At 46.5% G+C, this 19,665-nt stretch overlaps 1 protein-coding gene across 5 annotated transcripts in view; it reads left to right on the top strand.

Annotated features, from left to right (window-relative positions):
• The first annotated feature begins 17,553 nt into the window (after positions 1–17,553).
• The window catches only part of LOC149452722 (poly(rC)-binding protein 3-like), a 1,138,846-nt gene continuing 1,136,734 nt past the window's right edge, over positions 17,554–19,665 (top strand). For all 5 annotated transcript variants that reach the window (XM_089689053.1, XM_089689056.1, XM_089689055.1 and 2 more), the window contains exon 1: positions 17,554–18,118. The gene's annotated coding sequence lies outside the window, so the exon portion shown is untranslated. The remainder of the gene's footprint in view (positions 18,119–19,665) is intronic.

Raw genomic sequence — 19,665 nt, 5'->3', positions numbered from 1 at the left:
TTTTTACAGAAAGTTGTCAATTTGATAAGATATTTCTCACACATGCCATAGATGTATGTGGAATTACACCACGAAACACATTCTCCTACTTCTCCCGAGTATGGGGATACCACATGTGTGAGGCTTTTTGGGGGCCTAGCTGCATACGGGGGCCGAAAACCAATGACCAATTTCGTCTTTCAAAGGCCAAAATTTTCTCAAGTCGCTTCCTCACTACGTATCGCAGTTTTGGAGGCCCTGAAATGACCGGATAGTACAAACTCTCCCTAAAATTACTCCTTTTTGTAAAGCAGACACCCCAAGGTATTTGCTCAGAGGCATGTTTAGTTCATGGAAGGTTTTATTTTTTGCCACATGTGTTTGGAAAATAGCAAAGAAAAATAATTTTTTTTACACACAGTTGTCACTTTAATTAGATATTTCTCACACATGCCATGGAGTTACACCCCAAAACACATTCTGCTACTTCTCCCAAGTATGGGCATACTGCATGTGTGAGACTTTTTTGAAGCCTGGCTGCGTACGGGGGCCGAAAACCAATGACTATCTTCAGGTTTTCAAAGGGGATATATCCTCATGTCACTTCCTCACTACCTATCACAGTTTCAGAGGCACTGAAATGCCAGGATAGTACAAACACCCCCCCCCCCCCCGAATGACTGCTTTTTGGAAAGTATTTTATAAGAGGCATAGTGAGTATTTTGCAGATCTTATTATTTGTCCCAAGGTTTGAAAAATTAAAAAAAATGAAAATAATTTTTTTTTTGTTTTCTTCCTTCATTTTTCATTTGCAGGCATCATCCCATTGTAACCATTCAAAGTCCAGCAACGTACTAGTATGTTGCTGGTCCTCACTGGGCATACATAAAGTGTTCTTTTTTCATGCAGCTTGTGGGGTGAATAAATAAAGAGTCTAACAGATTCCTCCATTCACATGAATCAATGTGGATGAAGAAATCTCTGCCAGAAAAAGTGTGTGGTATGCCCACCATTAAAATCTACTGCCCTGCATCCACCCACTTCTAATGTTGAGCATACATGTTCTTTTTTTTGTTCAACCCATGGGGCGATCATTGATTGATGTGGATGAAGAAACCTCTGCCAAAAAATTTGAAAATAAATATATGCCGAAGCATAGGAGCAATCTGCCTATTGACCACCTCGGGTCCCTCATGCTTGGGCATATACCGTATTTTTCGCTCCTTAAGATGCACCTGACAATAAGATGCACCTAGGTTTTAGAGGCAGAAAACAGGAAAAAAAATATTCTAAACCAATGGACTGCAGACATAGTACAGGAGATGACCAGAGACTGCGGACATAGTACAGGAGATGACCAGAGACTGCGGACAGTACAGGAGATGACCAGAGACTGCAGACACAGTACAGGAGATGACCAGAGACTGCGGACACAGTACAGAGGATGACCAGAGACTGCGGACACAGTACAGGAGATGACCAGAGACTGCGGACACAGTACAGGAGATGACCAGAGACTGCGGACACAGTACAGGAGATGACCAGAGACTGCGGACACAGTACAGGAGATGACCAGAGACTGCGGACACAGTACAGGAGATGACCAGAGACTGCGGACACAGTACAGGAGATGACCAGAGACTGCAGACATAGTACAAGAGATGACCAGAGACTGCGGACACAGTACAGGAAATGACCAGAGACTGCAGACACAGTACAGGAGATGACCAGAGACTGCGGACACAGTACAGGAGATGACCAGAGACTGCGGACACAGTACAGGAGATGACCAGAGACTGCGGACACAGTACAGGAGATGACCAGAGACTGCGGACACAGTACAGGAGATGACCAGAGACTGCGGACACAGTACAGGAGATGACCAGAGACTGCGGACACAGTACAGGAGATGACCAGAGACTGCGGACACAGTACAGGAGATGACCAGAGACTCCGGACACAGTACAGGAGATGACCAGAGACTGCGGACACAGTACAGGAGATGACCAGAGACTGCGGACACAGTACAGGAGATGACCAGAGACTGCAGACATAGTACAGGAGATGACCAGAGACTGCAGACATAGTACAGGAGATGACCAGAGACTGCAGACAGTACAGGAGATGACTGCTGACCTTTGGGGAGGGGGGGCGGGTACCTGAATTTCACAGGTACCCACTATTACTTCCACGGAGTTGTTCTTTGGTTAGTGTCCGCTGTGCTGCGGGACCTTACCTGTTCCTCTATCCAGCGTCACGCTGTCTTCCCGGCTTCTGTAGTGTCGGCGCTCGGCTTGACAGCCGGGTGCCCAGTGCGCATGAGCGAGAAGCGCTGCGCTTTGTGATTGGTCCGGTGGCTTCTGGGACCTGTCATGTTTCCCAGGTGCCGCCTTACCATTCACAAAGCGCACCGCTTCTCGCGTATGCGCACTGGGCACCCCTCTGTCAAGCCGAGCGCCTACACTACAGAAGCCGGGAAGACAGCGAGGCGCCGGATAGAGGAACAGCTAAGGTCCCGCTGCAGTGCTGAGCGGCCGGCCCTGTATTCTGACACGGCGGCGGTGGAAATACTGGACCGGCCGCTCCATATTCGCTCCATAAGACGCACTGACATTTTCCCCCCTTTTTTTGGGGGGAAAAAGTGCGTCTTATGGAGCGAAAAATACGGTACATTTTTTTTTTAACTATGAATGTGAAATCTCCTTCTGCAGCTCTGCAAGCACTGACATATATGACATGACAATACCCTGTGATGTCAGAATAAACAGATCAGTGCTCCAGCTGATTGGGGTTCCTGCAAAACAAACAACAATGGTTAAAAATAACACACAGTAACAAAATAACATTAACTCAATAAAACAATATTTTTTTTATTGAACTCTGTGCCAAAAAAATTAAAAAAATATTTGTCGGAGCATAGGAGCTATCCACCCATTGCCCACTCCAGGCCCCTCATGCTTGAGCATATACATTCTGTTTTTTACTGCAGATGTAAAATCTCCTTTTTGCAGCGCCGCAAATGCAAGCACTAACATATATATTCTAATAGCAACACCCTGTTGCTGTCAGAATAAACAGATCAGTGCAGCAGCTTTCCAGCAAAGAAAACAATAATGGTTAACAATAAAACACAGTCAAAATATAAATTTCCCGTTTTTATTTAATTTTTTTACTTTTTTTTTACTTTTTCTGTAACTTATCAGAACCGTAACTGTAAACTTTCCAGACTTTGATTTTAGGGTCTCTCAAAATGCAATAGACAGCTTCCTGACTACGTAACATGTCTTTTGAGACTCTTGTGTGTGAATTGTGTGCCCTAGACTGTGCAGTGCTGTACCCAGGGGAGTATCTGCCGCGAGGCAACCTAGGCATTTGCCTAGGGCGGCACTTTTCCCTTTTCCCACAGAAGGGACACTTCCATGGGAAAGATACAGGGGCAGGGCCCCTGAGGGACCAGCTGCAAAGGAGAGCGGAGTGGTGGGCGGATCCCTGGAGCGCGTGAGGGGCGGGGCCCGCTGTCAGTGTGCTGGTATCCAGGTGAAGGCCAGAAGGAGGAAGCAGAAGAGGACGAGGTCAGGGGGTCGGAGCTAACCCGCTCCTTTGCAGCCGCCGCCGGAGATCGAGGGGGAGAAGGCACCTGTCCTGGAATGATCCTGACACCAACTGGAGGAGCCGCTGCTGGACAGGTAAGTGCTTGGAGGACTGGTGCTCCCTCGATACTGTCTCACTGTCCCCTGATACACTGCCCACCACCTGTTCTACTTCCCTCCCCCATCCCATTGCCCCCCATCCATCACACTGCCCCCTGCCCCCACATGTCACCTGGCCCCACATCTGTTCCACTTCCCCCTCCTGTCCCCCACATTGTCCCACTACCACCCATCTGCCCTCCACCTGTCCCTCTGGGCTCCACCTGTCCCTCTGGGCTCCTCCTGTCCATCTGCCCCCCACCTGTCCCTCTGTGCCCCTCCTGTCTCTCTGCGTTCCTCCTGTCTAGCGGCCCCGATCCTGCCCCATGTCCCCTGTCACGCTGCCCCCCACCTATCCCTCTGCGCTCCTCCTGTCCCACTGCCCCTCACCTATCCTTCTGCGCTCCTCCTGTCCCTCTGCCCCTCACCTGTCCCACTGCGCTCCTCCTGTCCCACTGCCCCTCATCTGTCCCTTTTGCGCTCCTCTTGTCCTTCTGCCCTGATCCTGTCCCATGCCCCCTGTCACGCTGCCCCCCACCTGTCCCTCTGCGCTCCTCCTGTCCCACTGCCCCCCCACCTGTCCCTTTGCGCTTCTCCTGTCCTGCTGCCCCGATCCTGTCCCTCTGCGCTCCTCCTGTCCAGCTGTTCCGATACTGTCCCATGCCCCCTGTCCCACTGCCCCTCACTTGTCCCACTGCGCTCCTCCTGTCCCACTGCCCCTCACTTGTCCCAGGGGCGTATTTGCCACGAGGCAAACAAGGCATTTGTCTATGGCGGCACTTTTCAGGGGGGTGGCACGGCGATGTAAGTATAATTGGTGTCAGTGGGAGTAATAGTGCCCCATCATTAGTGTCAGTGTGGAAGGAATAGTGCCCCCTCATTGGTGTCACTGACACCAATGAGGGGGCACTTTTCCTCCCACTGACACCAATGATGGGGCACTATTTCACTGACACCAATGATGGGGCACTATGCCTCCGGGCCTCCCACTGACACCAATGATGGGGCACTATGCCTCCTGGCCTCCCACTGACACCAATGATGGGGCACTATTCCTCCCACTGACACCAATTATGGGACACTATTCCTCCCACTGATACCAATGATGGGGCACTTCCTCCCACCGGCCCCAATGATGGGGCACTATTCCTCCCACTGGCCCCAATGATGGGGCACTATTCCACCCACTGATACCAGTGATGGGGCACTATTCCTCCCACTGATACCAATGATGGGGCACTATTCCTCCCACTAATACCAATGATGGGGCACTATTCCTCCCACTGATACCAATGATGGGGCACTTTCTCCCACTGACACCAATGATGGGGCACTATTCCTCCTACTGACACTAATGATGGGGCACTTTCTCCCACTGATACCAATGATGGGGGCGTCATCAGATGAGGGCGTTATGATGACGTCAACTCCTTTCCTCTCCTGAGAGGACCCTTCCGGCGGCCAACCAATAGGAAGCTTCCAAGTCTTACAGGCAGTTTTTTGGACACCTGAAGAAGGACCCCTGCGGTTGTAAACAGATGAGGAGAGGCGTTGCCGGCGGGTCATGTGATCACAGCTCCGGGTGAGGAGATTCCTACATATCCTGAACCCAGCCCAAAGCAGGCGTACACTCTGAGGAAAGACACACCCCCAGCTTCCTGAGTGGACAATGAAGTAGCAGTAGCACACCCATGAGTGCCACCCTCCGCAGTGCCTGCCCCAAAGGGTGACCCAAGATGCTGTGACTGAATGATGAACCCCAGGATCCTCTCATGCCGGTGACCAGATGATGATAGCGAATGCAGCCTGATCTGAGTACAGAAGAACTCACATGTGCCTGATGATACAGGAGATTTTTCAATGCGTATTTAATACGCACTTCTGGTGAGTGCGCATTCTGTTCATTACTTATCACCTCTGGATCACATATTTCTACCATAAGCAGTGACTTTACAGGATCTTCACATCATACGTTTTCCCATTCGGACGTTATATTACTTGTCTTTGAGCATTAGCAGAATCACCACGCTATTGCATTTTGATAGACATTTTATATTGCATGTTATATTTGAATACTATACTAATTTTAGCGCTGCACCTTTATTGTTTACATAACTTAACCTTTGGCTGGAAGGTGCTACAGGCTGTGGTCCCGCCCTATGGTAGGCCTGCGGTTATTTGATTATCCTCTCTGGTGTGTGCCATCCTGAAGGTGATATTAGAAAAACAACGGTTAGACTTCCCGGCGGTAACGGTGTTTCTAGGAACCTTCCAGGATGGCAGGTCTACTTTCCACCCTGTTATGGGGGGGGACTCCTAAAATCAGTAGGTGGTAAGTACCTTTGTGAAATTATTCCCCTTGTGGACCGGTTTCAGGAGTTACTTTATTACAAACTGAGGGGCAAGGGGAAGGGTGGGGGCTTATAACAGCTATGAATGAATTGTGTTTCCGGCAAGGAGGAGTCTCTCATCTCTCAGGTGTGCTGTCCTGAAAGGTTCCCAGAAAAACAATTACTGATAAGTCTAAGCATTGTTTATTGCTGTAATACTCGCCTTCAACCTGGACACAAGCCTTCATTAATTCTGTTCTGCTACTAAATGTTACCAGTGTTGTTGGCAGTCTTCAGGGCAGCATAGCAGCCATCATTTAAATGTCACCAGCACAAGCATCCTTATTAAAAGATTTCTCTTTCTTGCTGCAGTTACAATTCTACAGTTTTGGATTATCCCTTTCTGCCTCAGTCATAATGGTCACCAGGACAAACAGAGAGGTTGAATCCGCTCATCAAGAACACCGACAAAAACCAAACTTGATATAAGGTCGAAATCTGGCCATACACACACAAAAAACCCAGATGTTTCCATCCATGCTACAGAGTGCAGAATGACGAAACGCACACTGCCAGTGTTGCCAGCCTCCTGAAGTGAGATTTACTGACAAGATACCAAAAATTTACTGAGAAAACTCATGAAATTTACTGACAGATCACATTTTCTACTGATACTTCACAAGGTACATTTTATGACTGTATTCAGTGCAAATTTCAATATTTAAGCAACAAACGTAGCTAGTCCTATTAGCAATGTGTTTGAGGTGTGTGGGAACTCGCTTCAAAGTGGTAGAGCTTTTCAACGCAAACAGCTACTCGCTTCTTTAAGGGCCTTTTTGCCCAATTTTATTTACAGAAAATGTCCCATAACATAATGCTTCCCACGCAGGGGTATCCACCAACAAAACAACGATTCAGCCTCCTGGCTTACACACAGTTCAATGTCTGTCTCCTGCAGACTCTTCCCAAATTATAGCCACTAGCACACAGCTAGTCTGGCTTCCACCTGACTCCAAGGCAGAGACCTCCCGTCTGCCAGGGTGGAGCCCTCCTGACTCCTAGCTGCCGGGGTGGAGCCCTGCTGACTCCTAGCTGCCGGGGTGGAGCCCAGAACCCTGGTCCTGACCCTACAAAAGAGCCGTGCACACCTGTGCAATCAGTGTAATGGCCATTCCCAAAACCTGGTCCCAGGATTGGAGATTTCATCCCTCCCAGATCTCTTTGAAATCTCCAGGCTCCAGATCCCAAAACAGACCTTACAAACAAAGGAGGAAAGTGAAAAGCCACTTTCCTCCGTATCAAACACTTACCCTGGAGCCCCTCAACCTGCCTAGTTGAGAATCCTGGGTGACAGATCGTGACACTGTCACAGGTGTAACAAAAGACAAAAAACACATTTCTCCATTTACGTGAAGGTCAGGTTAATATAACTCAGCATAGAATCTGCAGTCTTACATCAGAGTCTGCAGGGTTCCCCTTTACAGTGCAAGGGAGAACTTTGTGGACCCAGATGTAAAAGGGAACTGCACGGACCCTGATGGAAAGGATACCTCTGAGGGCTCAGGGTCTGCAGAGTTCCCCCATCCACTGTAAGGGGAAATCATACAGACTCTAATGTAAGAGGGAATGATAGGAACAGACCACCTTCTGCAGAGTGAATACACTAAGGTAAGGGAAAAGCACTGATATAAAGGGGAACCTTTATATCAGTGCCTCCCTTACCTTAATTTAAAAATTTCCCTGTACATCAGTGACACCCCCCCCCCCCTCCCCCCACAGACTTTGTTTGGCCACTGGAGGCTGGAGCTCTCTGTCACTGACCTCCTCCATTGCTGGCTCATATGCAGGGCAGTGAGACACGATCCTCCAGGGGGCTCCTCTCATCCCCACTTATGTCCAGTCTTCTAGTAAGTAAGTACCCCCAATTCCATCACTCATCTTTGCACCCCCCATTCCATCACTCACATCTGTAACCCCCATTTCATCACTCATCTCTGCACCCCCCTCCCCCCATTCCACCACTCACCTTTGTACCTAACCCTTCCCTATTCTACCACGCAACTCTAGAGCCATCTTCTTGTCACTGGGTAGTTTTTCTCCCCTCCCCCCTTAATGGACTTTCACTGCCCTTCCTTCTCTTTGTCTCACCCCCACAAAGAGTACAGAAGGGGATGAAATGAATAAAATTCACCAAAATACCTCCCAATACCCAAACCATCCTCATACAATATAGCAAATATATTCTACCATCTCCATCCTCTGTATTCTACCATCCTCTCCATGCACTGTGTTTATTCTACCATCATCTCCATACTCTGTATTCTACCATCATCTCTATCTTCTGTGTATATTTTACCATCATGTCCATCCTCTGTATTCTACCATCATCTCCATTGTGTATTCTGCTATTATCTCCATCCTCTGTGTGTATTCTGCTATCATCATCTCCATCCTCTGCGTGTATTCTACCATCATCTATGCTCCATCCTCTATATTCTCTTGCTCTCCATCCTCTGTATTCTACCATCATTTCCATGCTATCCTCTGTATTCTCCTGCTCTCCATCTTCTGTATTCTCCCGCTTTCCATCCTCTGTATTCTACCATCATCTCCATTCTCAGTTTGTAAGTATTCTGCCATCACGTCCATCCTCTGTGTGTATTCTACCATCATCTTCACTCCATCCTCTGTATTCTCCCGCTCTTCATCCTCTGTGTGCATGTTACCATCATCTTCATTCCATCCTTGAATTCTCCCACTCTTGGCTCCATCCCCTTCCACTCTGTCCTCTGGCTCCGAGTCCTTGACTCCTTTCTCATTCATAAGGGGAGCAAGCAGGGCCATGATCACCACCCACCCCATCCTAGCGCGCTGGAGCCGGCCCCCATCCAAATTGTTTTTTTGGAAGGCCACTGTCCGCAATGGACATTTACAGACAGTTTGTAAATGAGCCAAAATTGACAAACTGCAGATTTACGGACTGTTGCCAACCTTGCACACTGCAGCAATTGTATTCTCACAACCAGCATCAACAGCTTTTAGAATATCTGAACTGAGGCTGCATCTGACCGGATGAAGGCACTATTGGGCTGACAATTTTTCGCCCAGCTCTTTCAATGTTTCACTTAAAGGGTGTCGGGCGGGAGGTTGGCAACAGGGAACATCATCAGGAACTGGTTGAATTTGCATAGTATATGGTCAGCTTTACCCTCCCCACACTATCTAAAATAAAAAAGACGTTTTTGTCATAGATATACTATAGGCCACTGTCACACTGCGGCATTGCTGTTTGGCTGCAGTGCAGGTGCAGCACAGTGTACCCACGGTTTTCGTGCGGGTTTCCCATAGGCATCATCAGGAACTGGTTGAATTTGCATAATATATGGTCAGCTTTACCCTCCCCATACTATCTAAAATAAAAAAGACGTTTTTGTCATAGATATACTATAGGCCACTGTCACACTGCGGCATTGCTGTTTGGCTGCAGTGCAGGTTTCCCATAGGCTTTCTACTATGTCCTGTGTTTTTTGTGCATTTTCTGAAAACACATTAAAAGTTCTGCATGCTGCATTTTTGGTGCACTTTCAGAAAATGTGTAAAAAATGTGGGACATAATAAAAAGTCTATGGGAAACCATGAGTAACCCACATGAAAACTGTGGGTACACTGCATTACACCTGTGCTGCGGAAAAACTGCTGAGCAGCAGTTTGAAAGTGTCAATAATCTTTTCTATGGAATGCTCATATAGAAATATCCTTTTCCCACCTTTTCCTACCAAATCTCAAAGGGGATCCATGTAAATTTCACACGTTTTTCACAATGGATAATTCAAAGGCTAGTCACAATATAAAAGAAAAATATTCTAATAGATACTATTGAAAAAGTTTATCTTTCCTTCCCCATATTACATATTATTATTATTATTATTATACAGTATTTATATAGTGCTAAAAGGTTTGCTCAGCGCTTTACATTATAGTGGGGGACAGAACATGAGACAATACAGTAACAATACAATACACGAGGGGTTCAAGGGCCCTGCTCTTTTGAGCTTACAATCTAGGAGGGAGGGGATAGTGGTACAGGGGGAAGTGGCTGTGGGGGATGGAGTGGTGGGAGGGGTGGTGAAGATTGGTTGTTAGGTGAGGGTGGGGTAGGCTTCCCTGAAAAGATGGGTTTTCAGGGTGCGCCTAAAGGTGAGGAGGGTAGGTGACAGTCTGATGGATTGGGGTAGTGAGTTCCAGAGGATGGGGGAAGTCCTGGAGAAGTCCTGCAGTCGGGCGTGGGAGATGGAGACCAGGGAGCTAGAAAGTAGGAGGTCTTGTGAGGAGCTAAGAGTACGGGTTGGGTGGTATTTGGGTATCAGGTCAGTGAGGTAGTTTGGGGCAGCGTTATGAATGGCTTTGTATGTCTGTGTTAGTAGTTTGAATTGGAGGGGTGGATGCGGGGAGGAGGGGGACAGGTAGAAGGTTGAGGGGGTTGTGGGAGTAGGAGGGTGCCTAGTGGGTGAGTGAGGTGGTGAGGGACCAGGGTTTGGGGAGATATCCCCAGAGGTTAGGAGAAGAAGAAGGGTGAGGAAAGTGGGAGTGGGATGTACACGAGCGCACATGCCTTCCAGTCCTGATGTTTGGGTCGGCAGGAGAGTGAAGTATCAGCAGGAGGTGATGAGAGCAGTAGTAGGGAGATGGTAGCAGTGAGGGTATTAAATATTACAATTATATTACAGAAGGTGGCCTTTCATTTGAGCATTTAATATTTGTGATTAATTATAACCTAGCAAAAAAAGATCTGATATGGGTATTTTTGTTCTATAAACTTGGTATGTAATCCACTCTACCGAATGTATTTAATGTGTATGTACGCTTGACCAAAACATTTCTCTTACTTGCTCTCTTTTGGTCTGTTAAATACGCAGTTGAAAAAACTTTATTATACTGTATCTGTTCAGCAAGTGCAAAAGAAAAAAGAAATCTTGTGAACTGAAAAGTTTCTGTGCCCCCTGACTCTGTACTGCTATTATTTTGCTTTGCTCCCTGTGTTATCTGTGGACTACAAAACACCTCCCCTTGTTATGGAGAAGCAAGGGAGGTATTGTGTAGTCCTAATGCTCTCCCTGCACAATGCTGCTCAATATGGTTGTCACCCTAGGACAGTAAGTGTGTTGGGGCTTGTTTAGACCTGCAGTTGGGGGTTCAGCTGCGATTTTAATGCCCCCCCCCCCTTAAAACAGTTCCACTCACTCCGTAAAAAAATAAAAGTCAGCAACTACAAAAACTGTAGCTGCTGACTTTTAAAAAGCAGCCACTCGCCTGTCCCAAGATCCCACGTTGCCCCCGCCGCAGCCCAGTTTCACCGTCCGTCCTGTATTACGGGCACTGGCATCTTCAGTGTGGGCAACTGGCTGTGACAGCTTGCGGCTTCACAGCTGTGTGCCCACTGCGCATGCGTGAGTAACGCTGCGCTTCCTGAATGGCCCCATCGTCTTCTGGGACCTGTCACGTGTCCCACAAGACTTTGGGGAGGGAGGGTAGGAGGACAACTTCTGTTTCCGATTGCCTAGGCAATCACAGCGGAAGTGGGAGTGGTTACCTGTCAAATTCGGGTACCTGTCCCCCCGCTCCCCAAAGGTGCCAATCCTTAATGGGAAGCAGGGGACCAATCTTTAGTGGAACTTCCCCTTTTGGGTGGAACTCTGCTTTAAGCTGCAAAGGCAGCAGACGTGGGAGTTAACATGCTTTGCTTCATGCCTTGCTCCCAGTGCATTTCGCTGGCAGTACTGACCCAAGCAAATGAATATGGATGCACAGCAAACGCATCATATGTGTGATGTATTGATGCAGCATTTATGGCGTTGAAAAAGGAAGCAAAGCAGTGTCATATTACCTCCTCACTGCCTGTCAAAAGCCTCTGAAAGCAATTTGAATGCAAATTACTTTTAGGAGGTACAGCAGTTTAGATGCAAGTTTAAACTTAATGGCAGGATTACCAGGTTAAAATAAAAGAAAATGTGAAGAAAAAGAAAATGAATGTAACCACTGGTAAGCTGCAATGCTATTCATTTTTGCTCTTGGGTTTAGCCCTGGTTCATGCTAGAGCGATTTTTCAGTGACTTCCAACATTCTGGCGACACGTAAAATCGCAGGTCAAGGGAAAACACATAGATTTGAATGGGGTCTTAATTGCCGTGACTTGAGACACGTCGACAAAAAAACCTTCTTTTTGCACTGCTTTTGGGAGATTCCCTTAGACTTGAATGTAAAATCTTTGCTGAGGCTTCTGAGTCGCTGTTCTTCTTTTTTTTTTTTTTTTTTTTAACCCTCCCTGGTCATCCTTGCTGCCTTAAAACTTCCTCCCAATTCACATCCCAATTCACATCTGAGCATAGCGGAAGCACACATTCCCACTCAACAAAGTAGCTCAAGAACCATTTTGTTTGTGGAGCATTGCGCACATTTGGGCAGCAAAACACATGCCTGTGAACATGATTGGGGTGTTATAACAACTAGCTGGCAATCATATCTGCGTGTTTCTGAATGTGTGGCAATCTGCATTGTGCAAACTCACAGCAAAAGCGCATCGTGCATGCATTGCCATTTAGGCAGTGTTCCCATCTGCGCATTTCCAAATGCACAGCAACCCGCACACAAAAATGCACGCTTTGCTGTGCGTTATGAGAACACGTGGCAATGCGTCACACTTGCGTTACCATTTAGGCTGCATTCTCATCTGTGTATTTCCAAACCCATGGCAACCCGCACAGAAAATGCTATTTTACTGTGTGTTTCAAAAATGCACAGCAACGTGTGTTGCACTTGTGTTACCATTCATTTGCATCTGGGAGTTTCCGAAACGCACAGCAATCTGCAAGAAAATGCACGTTTTGCCATTCATTTCAAAAATGCCCAGCAATGTGCGACACACTTAAGGTACCATTTAGGCTGCGTTCTCAGCTGCGCATTTCGAAATGAAACACAAGCTTTGCCGTACATTTGGGAAAACGAGTATTGTGCTTGCCTTGCCATTATGGCAACCCAATCACATTTGCAATACATTTTTTGAATGCGTGTCAAAGCATGCGTTTTCTGTGCGGGTTGCCACGCATTCAGAAACAAACAGATGTAAATGCATCCTAATTGTAATGGCACCCCAATCATGGCTAGCAGATGTCTTTGCCATGTCAAAAAAAGTGCTACAAGCGTGAATAAATGTGACGTCCCACGCAGGGGCGGACTGACAACTCATGGGGCCCCTGGGCAATAGGGGATCATGGGGCCCCTGTGCCCTTGCCCAAACTCAAAAAAGCCTATGAAAAAGGTACCAGGGGCATCTCATGGGGCCCCCTACTGACCCTGGGCCCTCAGGCAGTGCCCAAGTTTCCAAATAGTCAGTCCGCCCCTGGTCCCACGACTGAAAACATTCTAGAGCTACATTTGGGCATTTGTATGGGCTGTCCTATATGTGGCACATGTTTACGCTTGAAAAATGTGCTACAAATCGTGAGCGCGAACATTTTTTTCTCTACGCTCCGGTGTGAATAGAATGTGCCTGGAAGGAAGGTTTTAGGTAGCAAAGATGAACAGAGAGGAAAGGTAAGGGTTGAAAAAACCCACTGACCCATCAAAGTTGCATAGGAATGCTTCTTATCAGTGAAGTAGCTTTAGAATTGCTTTGACGTCGCACAATGTCACTGCAAAGTCCTACAGCAAAGTCACCTGGAAGTTGCACGACTTTCATGGTATTCTCCTGTGAACCAGGACTGAAGTAGTCTTGAAGTCACACCTGGTCGTTGGGAAGTCATGCAGCAAAATTGCCTGGAAGTTGTGGCGACACTAGTGTGAACAAGAGCTTAGGTACTCTGCTTCTGTGTCACCCTATAGCAGAAATACTGCTGCAGGGCGGCACAGGTGCGCAAAATCACATATATAGAGCAAAAAATAAAACTGCACAGGTGATCAAATGCCACAAAAAGAAAGCTCTATTTGTGGGGAAAAAGGACATAAATTTAATTTGGGTGTAGCGTTGCATGATCACACAATTGTCAGTTAAGTGATGCAGTGCTGTATCATAAAAAATGGCCTGGCCAGGAAGGGGGGTAAATGTTCAGGAGGGCAAGTGGTTAAAGTGTTACTAAACCCACAACAGTAAAATCAGTCTGTATATGCAGTAACGCATGCTTGTTATACTCACTGTGGAACCTAAGGGCTTAATCCTCTGCATTGTGTAAAAAGGATGTTTGATCCTTTCTTCTCTGATCCTCCCCTTCTTCCATTGTCCCCTAAATATCTCCTGACAGAACAGAGGTTTGGAGTCACTCTGGACAAGCTCAGTTTGGCATGTATTGCTAGAGAGCTAGCTGCACCCCTATGAGTACGAGCCTTTGCTCGAAACGCGTCAAAAAACGCTACAGTAGGTTGGACGCCACGCCGCCGGCGCCACGAGGGGCCTCGGCGGCCATCTTTGTTTACATCTGGGTCAGTAATTTGTTTGATTGAGCTGTTTCTGCTATCCTGTGCCTGTATGCTTAATAAAATACCTCAAGGATATTACACTATGTGGCCTTCTCTGTTTATTTGAGCTCTGGTGAAAACCAGCCAGATCTACAGAACAGCCGCATCTATCCGATTGCCAGGCAGCAAGAGCCATATGACCAGATCTGACCAGACCAATCTGATGACACCAGAGGTCCAGTGATTTGTTATACTAATGCGCATAAAGATTGCGTATCTGGTGAGTGCGCAATCCTTATATTATCTATCACCTGGCTGTTCCAATCATTGGACGTCTGAGGATCATCCTGGATCTTAAGAGCACCCCTTCATTGGACTCTTTTATTTATTCATTTTGCACCTCTTTCACTTTATAGCCACCATTTATTGGCTTGATTTTATTTGCACACAGTCACTATTTATTATATGTTTGACCTTTTAATTTATTAGTGTCTGTTGTTTTGTAAAGCGCTGCACCTCCCCCCCCCTTTTTATTGCTAGAGAGTTGTTTTTTTTTCTTGGGAGAGTGCATGTGATCAGCACAGGGCCATTTAACACTGTCCAGACAGAGGTCATGGGTCCTGCATCCTCCTAAAGCAAAATGAAAACTCCTCCTACAAACTTTAAAGTGTCATTAAACCCAGGACCCTGATTTCTGTATATCTGGTCTCCCACAGTACACAGAACATGGAAGTGCAATTATTTTAGTAAATGTAAACTGCTAAGTACCTTTTATCATCAGCAGTTTTGAGACTTCAATCAGTGTCCAACTGAGCACTGGTTAAAGCTCGTAGGAGGAGTTTTAATTCTCCTCTCACTGCCCTATCAGATTGCATAACCCCTGACCTCTGCCTGGACAGTGCTGATTAGCCCTGTGCTGATCACATGCACCCTCCCGAGAAAAAAAACTCTCTAGCAGTACACACCAAACTGAGCATGTGCAGAGTGACCCTGAGCCTGTGTTCTATCAGGAGATGAAATGGGGAACATAGAAGTAGGGGAGGACCAGAGAATTCAGGATCAAACATTCTTTTTACACAGTGCAGAGATTTAACCCCTTAAGTTCCACAGTGAGTAGATCAAGCATGATTTATTGCATATACAGACTGGTTTTACTGTTGTGGGTTTAGTGACACTTTAACATGTGCTCTGCTGTACATTGATAGAAGTCACAAGACTGCTCTAACTGCTGATGAGAAAAGGTATTTAGCAGTTTATATTTACTAAAATAATTGCATTTCCATGTTGTGTGTACTGTGGGAGACCAGATATAGTGAATGCAGGATCCTAGGAGACCAGATATAGTGAATGCAGGATCCTAGGAGACCAGATATAGTGAATGCAGGGTCCTGGGAGACCGGATATAGTGAATGCAGGGTCCTGGGAGACGAGATACAGTGAATGCAGGGTCCAGGGAGACCAGATATAGTGAATGCAGGGTCCGGGGAGACCAGATATAGTGAATGCAGGGTCCGGGGAGACCAGATATAGTGAATGCAGTGTCCGAGGAGACGAGATATAGTGAATACGGGGTCCGGGGAGACGAGATATAGTGAATGCAGGGTCCGGGGTTTAGTAATACTTTAACCACTTTACAACCGTGCTATAGCCGAAAGACGGCTACAGTGCGGTTGTCCAGTCCAGGGAGGGCGTCATATTATGTCCCAGGATACACCCCCAGCGGCGCACGCCCGGCGCTGTCAGTGATTGCTGTGTCCTACAGACACAGCTTATCACATGACTAGGCAAAAGGCTGTATATGCAGCAAAGCATGCTTGTTATACTCACTGTGGAACCTAAGGGGTTAATCCTCTGCACTGTGTAAAAAGGATGTTTGATCCTGACTTCTCTGATCCTCTGTGTCCAATGACACAGCAGATCTCTAAGTAAATACAGTTGCCGGTTATCAGCTGCACTTTCCTCATGTTGTCATAGTGTAAGGAAAGAACTGCCAATAACCAGCAAATGTCACAGAACAGATCTACACTGATGATCAGTGCCCAGCAGTGCCACCCAGTAGTGTCACCCACCAGTATCCATCAGTGCCACCCACCAGTGCCCATCAGTGCCACCCATCAGCTGTGCCCATCAGTGCTGCCAGTCAGTGCTATCAGTCAGTGCCACCAGGCAGTGCTGTCAGTCAGTGTTGCCTGTCAGTGCTGCTTATTAGTGCCCAGCAGTGCCGCCTACCAGTGCCTAGCAGTGCAACCCATCAGTGCTGCCCAGCAGTGCCACCCAGCAACTTCTTCCATCAGTGCCCAGCCACCCATCAGTGCTGCCCATCAGTGCCCCCAGTCAGTGACATCAGTCACAGCTGTCAGTCAGTGCTGCCTATCAGTGTCCACCATTGCTGCATATCAGTGTAGCATCATCAGTGCCTCCTCATCAATGCCCACCAGTGCTGACTATCTGTGCCACCTCATCAGTGCCCATCAGTGCTGCCATGACTTCTGGCTATCAGTGCAGCCTCATCAACGCACATCAGTGAAAGAGAAAAAAATACCTGTTTGCCAAATTTTCTAATAGAAACACAGAAAAACCTTTTTTTTGGTCTTTTTTTGTTTATAGTGCAAAAAATAAAACACCCAGCAGCGAGTAAATACCACCAAAAGAAAGCTCTATTTGTATGAAAAAAGATAAACATTTCATATGGGTACAGTGTTGCATGACCGCGCAATCGTCAAAGTGCGAGAACGCTGAAAATTGGCGTGGACAGGAAGGGGGTGAAAGCGCCCGGCAAGCAAGTGGTTCCGTACGGTTCCAATAAATATGAAAGCAATAGTAGCACCTCTTTTCTAATGCAATGTCTTTCATTTCACTACAGCAGTTTGTTTTTCAGTCTAATAACAATCGAGTAATGTGTGCGATTTGTACTAAATGCTGGTATGACTAGGTCCTATTGTAGCAGGCGGTGTTCCCTGGATGATCACATGAGAATAGATGGATGCTTGTATGTTGGAATCAGTGGCTGCATCCAGGGCTGATGAGTGACTATGAGAAGAAGGCGTGGAGGTTGCAGCCCCTCGCTCCTACTTGTGCCTCCTCTTTGTGCTGTACGTGCCAGTATATACTGAGCTGCAGCTGCAAATCACAAGGGGGACCTGGAGAGCTCTGCTGGCTGCTGAAGGTACAGAGGAGACACATACATTGGAGGGGAAGAGGCTGCACAATACAGGAATGCACACACTCAGCTTCTGAAGACCCATTTCTAAGGAGCTTTGTTTTCTCATTTACCTGTCTGGGATCTATAGACAAAAAAAAAAATCCAACCCTCACCTTCTTCTAACATTCACTGTGTGTGTAGATCAGCATCATCTGCAAACAAATCATAATAGAGGGGAGAAAGCAAAGCAACGTGGGAATCGGATTGGATTTGCAACTGTTCCCTTCTGCATTAAACAGCCTTTGATATTTTTTTTTTCCACTTGGGATTATTCTTACTGACAGACTTAATTCTGCTTCCCTCCCCCACCTCAAGTATAATTATACCCTCCTCCTTCATTTTATACTCTTTTTTTTCCTCCCTGCTTTTGAACCCTTCTGTCTTGTCTGTTTAATAATCTCACCAAACCTCTGCTAAAATCAGCACCAACCCTTCCTCCTCTCTGACCCCATCCAACACCCCCTGTTAAGGTGAGTGGTGTCTTTTCAGCACTTTCTTTCCTCATGTGTTGTGTGTTTCTTCGCTCTTGTGCTTCTTCTGCCTTGTACACTCTTCTTGCTGTGATCGTATAATGCAGAGATTACAGACTCCAAGCCCTGGCGTCTATTATCCGCTCCAATCTCTAGATGTGTTGGGTTAAGATGCTTGGACCTGATAAATACATCGTGCGCGGAGCTAGGAGTGATCAAGGACCAATTATCCCAGTACATGATGGGACTGCTGCATGGCATTGACTCTGTTCAAACGTGCTACTAGCTAGATTGACGGATAATGTTTAAAAGCAATCAGTACGCGGAAGAATCATTATCTCTTGGTATCTAGGGCATGGCATCTGTAGAACCAGATCCGTACGTAAGCAACACGGTATGCTGGCGTGCATAACGATATACTTAGAATAAAAAGAGAAGTAATATATGACACATAGCACACTGACATGAGCAGGAGGGAGGCTGATGCATCAATATGGGGGCAGGTGCAGGGCGTTGTAATGCAATATACGCACGCATGGTAAATTTATGGAGGTCAAGTCTGGTATAAATAGATGAAAGTGCCAGGGAGAGGAGTTGGAGCAGTCAGGAAGAGGTCAGGCTTGTGGTGGGCTCATTGCCTGCCTCCCAGTGCAGCCAGCAAGGCAAGTGCCAGAGGAAAGTTCAGCTTTGGCAGAGTCCTCCTCCCAGGATCTGTCAGGGCTTTGCTAACTGTTTCTTGTTGTGGTCTGGAAATGAGAACAGGGAAGAGGGAGCCACTGAGCAGCCTAAATACGAGAATCTGTGCAGAAGCTGTAATGTCAGCAAAGCCTTTGCTACAACATTAAAGAGTCAGGGATGCTGGATTCTCCTTCTTGCCTACCTGTCCTTGCACCTTCTCTATGGCTTGTACAGTCCACATACTAGCTCTGATCAATGTGGAAATGCAACCTAAACACTAGCATACAATTCACATACAGTATAGCAGAATGGAAGGACGATGAGCAGCATTGAGATGCGTATAATGAGTATCTCTGTTACAGTACTGCTCAATTAAAAATAGCACATGTGATCTCAAATGTTTGCAGAGACATTATATATAGAAATGACATGCTAGGTATGCGATCGCTAAGTTCCAAGTCATTACTGAAGTGTGACCAGTAATTATTCCTTGAAAACTTACTTGTGCATATATAGTCTATAGCTGCAGGCTGTCACATGTGATGATTTCAATTATAGGATAGGAAAGTGTGTTTGGCCTCTGAGGGCTGTTAAAAAAAAGACAATGTTCCAATTGCAAGCAGGTGGGAATCACTATTTATAACTTTAAAACTATCAAATGTAGTTTTTTATTTTGTAAAAGTTTTATCTGGTATATTAATCCATGCACAGCCTTTGTTCTGTTTACATAGCCAACACACCCCAACCCACCTACATTTGCTTGCATTAAAAACTATTGGAACTAGTCAGTCAGGCTAGGAATATTTGCTTTACTGATTGAAATAATGTCAAATAAGAATGATTTATCAAAAGATTTAATTGTTTTATGT

This window comes from Staurois parvus, unplaced genomic scaffold (assembly GCF_062004578.1).
Source record: "Staurois parvus isolate SC_StPar_1 unplaced genomic scaffold, SC_StPar_1.0 ptg000468l, whole genome shotgun sequence".
Lineage (NCBI taxonomy): Eukaryota > Metazoa > Chordata > Amphibia > Anura > Ranidae > Staurois > Staurois parvus.
Note: the sequence above shows the minus strand (reverse complement) of the source record. Positions and strands in the feature narration are given on the sequence as shown.